The 5,675-nt window shown below is 39.1% G+C and overlaps 1 protein-coding gene across 2 annotated transcripts in view; it reads left to right on the forward strand.

The window, feature by feature from the left end:
• Nucleotides 1-5,675, forward strand: part of TRAPPC9 (trafficking protein particle complex subunit 9) — a 438,425-nt gene that overhangs the window by 160,939 nt on the left and 271,811 nt on the right. The gene's annotated exons all lie outside the window — the stretch shown is intronic.

Below are 5,675 nucleotides of genomic sequence, written 5' to 3' on the forward strand. Positions count from 1 at the left end.
TTTTTTTTCCTTTATTTTTCTGCTGTTACAAATGGCATAGTGCCATGTTTTTGGTAAGGCTCTTGCCCTCCAGACTCATGTATTACTTTCAGTAGTGTGTTACTGTGAGCGATGTGCATTTGCACAGTCCTCCTCCATAGGCTTGGTTAGGTGCATTRCTTTTTCTGTTCTCCATCACCTAAACCTGGTGCCTTGTATGTTCATCTCACAGATGAAAAAGCTCTGTGCAACTCTTATTCCTGATAAATTGCTCTATTATGATGTGTGGAGAATTGGAAATAAGGAGTGAAGGGCATTTAGATGTTACCTAGACCCTTTAGAGATTGTAGGACAAAATGGTGATGGTAATTAAATAGTTTTAGTCCATTTCCCAATTAACCATCATCTTAATTTTTTTAAGGAAAAGCTACTTAACACATTTCAGGTCATTTTTGTTTATGCTGCCAGTAAGAGACCGAGCATTTGGGTGTAGGTGCAGCTCCAGGTCACACCTGGTTTGATGGATATCTGTAGATAAATAGATTAATTTAGACCATAGCACTCCCTGTATTTAGGAGCACTTGGCTGTGTTTTGTGGCTGTGGTGACACGGTGGCTGCGTTAATGGGATGAAAGAAGATTGTCTTGAGTGGCTGCCAGTTACGTCTGCCTTAATGGCCAAAGGATTTATGAAAGTTACACTCTGATGTTGCCCAGATTTGGCTTTCTGCCTGCTCTCTGATGTTCTGTAAAAGATCATGACGGTACAGCATGGGTTTCCTGAAGTTGGAAATTAAAATATCCCATTTCTATTAATTTATTTTAGATGATCAAAAGTATAATTAAAATAGCTGGTTTGTGAGTCTTTGTTTCAAAGAGAACACTCATTTGAAATTAGTCTTCATCAGCTTGAATTTATTCTTCACTCTTGACATCCATTTAATTCTGCCTTCATTAACTGGAGACAAAAGCTAAAGCAACAGTGATTTGAAAAGATCACCGAAAGACATTAAGTAAGTAAATGCTGCAGTGTACAAAGCCAACCTTTTATGACATTTTCATTTTGCATTTACAAAGGTGTCTCTCTAGAAGTTGATTTGAAGTCTTGGTTTTCTCCCCCCCTCAACAGTGCCACCATAATAACTGGGATCACAGACAAGAAGTTGAAGCCTTCTTTGGAATAATGGAAAGATTTATAGGTCCTGAATTAAAAAAAAACAACACAGTATTCTGCTAAGTTGGAATACAATTTGTTATTTACCCTGTGAAATGTCTAATCTTGGCAGGAAATGGGGGATGTTAGGTCTATAATCCTTCTTTTTCAATCTCTTTTTCTGTCCACTCCAGCTGACTCTTCCAATGGCTGAATCTTCCCAAGAGAGAGCTTTGCCAAATTTGAAGTTTTCAAAAATGCACAGTCCTTCTAATGTGTTTCCATAAAAATGAAGAAATCTGCTCTACCTTTGTTTTTTTAAAGAATAATTGTCAATTCTGAAACAAGATCACTAGAAGTTGTTTGATTTCCTGGCCCTCAGTGGGGCTGTTATTTGAGGGAGAAGAACTCTAAATCTTGATTTTTGAGTACTTTGATTTCTGTCCAGTGTGTTTGAAACCTCCATACAGGCACTTATCAAATTACTCCTTGTCTTATATAGAGCTTTCAGGCTATGAAGGATCCTGGCATTATGGAAGCATTCCAGATTTGATATGTCAAATCATAAATAAGTACCCTTAGGAAAGGGGATGACTTGTACTAAGGAAGGTTAATTACAGGTTTATTTCAGTTTTATGTGTACATCTGCATCGAAGTAAGTGTGCTGAACTAGGAAAGAGTAAACAAGGCTTTATGCAGGGAAGATGTAGCTCATAAATCCATTGAACTTCTGTTCAGGAATGAACAAGCTTCTGGGCAAGGAGGATCGAATTAATGTCATTCTTGACAGGTGAAAGAGTTCCTCACCAGAAGCTGATAGAGAACCCAAACTGCTCTGGGATAAGAAGGAGAGTGTTAATTATTTAAGAAAGGGAKTAATGACTTGTAGAGCTCAGGTCCTCATGGGAGCCCTTCTGGAATCTGGGCTGGGCCCTGAAGTGCTCAGCTTTGTTCAGAACTGTGTCGGAAAAGGAATGAGCAGAGGGCTGGGAAGGTCCCTGGTACCTGTGAAGGAGGGAGGTGAGTGTGAGGAATTGCTCAGGACAGGATGATGAATTGTCAGGTGCACTTTGGTCTTAATAAATCCAAAGAGATGAACAGCTGGAATAAGAGTCTGAGCTTTAAATAGTGAATGATGAGCTCAGAGCTGCCTTTTACCTCCTAGGAATTGGATCCAGCTTTTAATACATCTGTGAAAATCCTACCTATGGTTCAGCAGTGGTTGAATACAAAGCAGTTATCTTTTTGAGCAAAATGTTTTGTATCAGCACAGGGCAGGATGTTTTCACTTCTTTTGAATGATCTCACCAAATGAGAAGATGAATCCTGAAAATTAAGTTGAAAGGAAGTCCTAGGGAAAAAATATTTGCAAAAGGGGGCCTAATGTGAGAGAGGAGTCCAATGTTATACTTGAGGGGAGAAAAGAGAAAATAAAAGCAAGCACACATTGTAAATAGAAGAATGAATTATAAACTATTTCAAGTTTAATAGGCCAAGATGATTGGCAGTATATAATTTTTCCCCCCTACCCAGTTAGAGGATAAAGCTTTGCTATTTGGTGGAACTGTTGTTGAAGTGTTTTGTCTTCACAAACTGAATTATTTACTTCTTGGTGAAGGTTTTGCTGTTGTCCACAGATCTTTTCCTCACCCSCACCCTGAAGGTTTCTGGAGCATTCCCACACGTGCAGTTGTTGGAGGGTTTGCACTGCTGAGGTGGAGCTGTAAGGAGAGCTGTTTGGAGTTTATTTATAATAGATTATTTTAGGATAGATAGATTATTTAGGATTATTTTAGAATATTATAGATTATTTAGGATTATTTTAGAATCAGAGGTTTTCCTCACCAGGGGCAGGTGCTCTTCTAGGTGCTTCAGATACTCTGTTTCTCCTCTCCCCAGCTGCTTATTCTTCTCTTCAGAGTCCCCTTTCCCATGAATTGTGCTGATGCCAAGCAGATGGTTTTAGGTCTGTGCTTTACCTGAGAGGGGAATTCAGTGGACAAGCAGGAAAGGAACCTTTGCTTAAATATTTTTAGTCAGCTGAAAGAGTTATAAATCACATAACAAAATAATTATGATCTGGATAAATTCAGGTATGTGTTACAACTGGATAAACTTAGTGTAGCAGAACAGAGCTGGGCCAGTGGTTTAGTGTGGCTTTATGCCTTTCATAGAATTAAAATTATTTTTTTCTTCTTGGCTGTGTAAGTCTCCAGAAACAGAGCTTGTTTTGGAAAGAATCTACTGAGTCATTGCTTGCATGAGGAAATTTTGCTGTCTGAATGACTCCTGCTATAACAGTTTAGTAGGTCAGGARTATTTTTCCTGAAGTGTTTATTCAGTGTCTTTTTTTAAAAAGAAGTTGAAACTGAAATATGTGTCACCTCTGCAGAACACATGGCAGAATATTAATTCTGTTAAGAGTTGCTGTGAAATGTGTGGTAAAATCCCAGCCATGGGATTATCTCAGCTAAAACCTTTTCCTTTGACAAATGAGGGCCTAACATGTAAATTATACTCACCACCAAAGTTTCTTTCCAGGACTGCTTCATCAGGGAAGCTTCTCAGCCCTGTCTTTTATATCAAAATTGAGTTAATGAGTTGTGCATCTCCTGATGAGTTGGCAGAGCTTTTGCAGCCTCAAGGAGATCTAACACCTGCTAATATCAATGCATAAGCTTGGCTGCAAARTTGCCAAACCCACATTTAACCTATTTAAATCACAAGCTGCCATTGATCTGATTTTCACAGTGTGCTCTCCTGAATGCTTTGGGTTTAGATGTATTACTTAAAGAAAGATTTTATTTATTTAATTTGCAGTGTTTAAAAGAAAAGAAGCTGCCTCTGGCATTGGGAAAGATAAAAAAAAATGCAGTTTATAATTTATTGATAATTAAGAAGAGACATGTAACAATGTAACAATGAAACAATTGTTCTCCTGCATGAAGATTCAGTTTGGTATGAACAAAACCAGAGTTGAGCAAGAAAAAACTACAGGTGGCTGGAAAGGTGTAGTGAACTGTAGCTGTATTAACAGTGAGGGTAGGAGCAGTGAGTGACATTGTGAATGAGCCAGGGCAATTCCTGTGGTCCCAGCACAGCTGAGTTACCTCTGACAGCTGGCCCAGGGTTGGAGAGTGGGATGGCRTTGAACAAACCTTTCCATTCAATAGTTTGAAATCTTTGAAACACAGAATGGTTTGGGGTAGAAGGGACCTTCAGGATCATCCAGTTCCAACCCCTGCCATGGGAAGGGACACCTTCCACTATCCCAGGTTGTTCCAAGCCCCATCCAACCTGGCCTTGAACACTTCCAGAGATGGGGCATCCATAGCTCCTCGCAGTCTCACCACCCTCATCACAAAACCCACCTTCCTTACATCCAATTTAAATSTACCTTCTTTCCATTTAAAATCACTGAACTGTCACTATAGGCCTTGGTAAAAAGTCTCTCTCAGTTTTTCTTACTTTAATTCCTTTCAGGCACTGGAAGGGATTCTRGGGTCTCCCTGGAGCCTTCTCACCTCCAGGCTGAGCTCCCTGTGGACRGTTTGAGAGGCTCCAAAGGAGGGCCATGGAAGTGCTCACAGGGCTTTCCTGTGTCCTGTGCTGGGGAGCCAAGAGCTGGATGCAGCACTCTGGGAGGCACCAAGGAATTGCAGCAGCAGGGATTTTATTATTTCTTCACAGTCCTGAAATATTTTATTTAGGGTCCTGATGGGAATTGTGTCATTTCGTGTGCACTCTTAGCAAGTTAATCCAAGCTTGTCCTTAATGAGGGAACTTGTGGTGGCAGTGCCAGCCCAGATTTGAAATAGACTTCCTTTTGTAAACGCTAGTCATGGAGTGGACTTTGTGTAGAGAAAGGAGAAACTTTATTTTTTAAAGCTGTTCACGCTTGAATAATTTTCTTCATGTATTTGGAGAAAGTGCCAAAAATATCTGAGATAGTTTCCATCTAAAATATATATATTTTTAATGATAACAGCTGTACAYTGTATTGGCAAATAAGAGAATTGATGCAAGATTTTTCACAAAMATTTGTCTTGTTTTCTTGCTCTAAACCTGTGTCTATATCATTTTTCTAGGYAAAAACCTTTCACTCCTTGGAGTTTTTGGATGACTTGTGAGCTAAATTTATTTTGCAAAGAGTAGACGAAACATGGGTAATGTTTATAAATCTAACCTGTTCAATTTGGATAAATCTTACACTGAGATCTTAGCAGTTCAGTGACTGAAGAAGTGGGAAAGAATAAAAAATTGAAAAAATACACATATTAAAGTGCTTGAGTAGCAGTTTATTTTCCTGCTGCTTTTTGAAAAAAAAAGGGGGACAGGGGAGAAAAGTGTCTTGAAATAGCCTGTTGGGCTGCTGCTGCTGCTGCATCTACTTGCTTGTCTGACAGATACTGCATTTCTCATTAAAGCTACCTTGCAAGTGCCTGTGGTCGCCATAGTAACTATCGTGGATCCTTATACCTTAAATTTATCCTGACAAAGGTTATTGTGGCAATTCCTACTAATTGGCTTTTTTTTTTTTTTTT

The sequence above is a fragment of the Malurus melanocephalus genome, unplaced genomic scaffold (genome assembly GCF_030028575.1).
Source record: "Malurus melanocephalus ecotype Western Australia unplaced genomic scaffold, MMel_1.1 scaffold_104, whole genome shotgun sequence".
Classification (NCBI taxonomy): Eukaryota; Metazoa; Chordata; class Aves; order Passeriformes; family Maluridae; genus Malurus; species Malurus melanocephalus.